General features: G+C 40.1%; 1 long non-coding RNA gene across 1 annotated transcript in view; it reads right to left on the reverse strand.

Moving 5' to 3' along the window:
- LOC108520541 (uncharacterized) overlaps positions 1–384 on the reverse strand; it is a 10,917-nt gene extending 10,533 nt beyond the window's left edge. Inside the window, exon 1 of the long non-coding RNA XR_001882932.1 lies at positions 247–384. This is a non-coding gene — a long non-coding RNA (uncharacterized LOC108520541). The remainder of the gene's footprint in view (positions 1–246) is intronic.

Below are 384 nucleotides of genomic sequence, written 5' to 3' on the forward strand. Positions count from 1 at the left end.
AAAAAAAAAAAAAAAAAAAAAAAAAAAAAAAAAAAAAAAAAAAAAAGCTGTCAGAGGCTTGAGTGAACAGAAACTAGCACAGGAAGTAATTACCATAGCATCTACCACCTGTAACAATAGCCTACTGTAGGTGTATAGGTCCGTCTTTTCCCTGTATTTTAATCTAGGTGAGTTTCTCTGAAACTTAGTGATTTCAAAACTTCCGAATTTGAAGGGGAATGTAAATCGATAACCCTAACCACTTACCACGAAGCTCCCTTGCATGTGCTGAAACGTTCGCGTCAGACAGCTCAATCTGACTGCATTTCGTGTGACTCCAGGTTCGTTCTCTCTCCACCTCTCCTTTTCCCCTCATTCGCAGCGTGAGTCACACAGTGCTGCACT

This window comes from Rhinopithecus bieti, unplaced genomic scaffold (assembly GCF_001698545.2).
Source record: "Rhinopithecus bieti isolate Rb0 unplaced genomic scaffold, ASM169854v2 scaffold_51907, whole genome shotgun sequence".
NCBI lineage: Eukaryota > Metazoa > Chordata > Mammalia > Primates > Cercopithecidae > Rhinopithecus > Rhinopithecus bieti.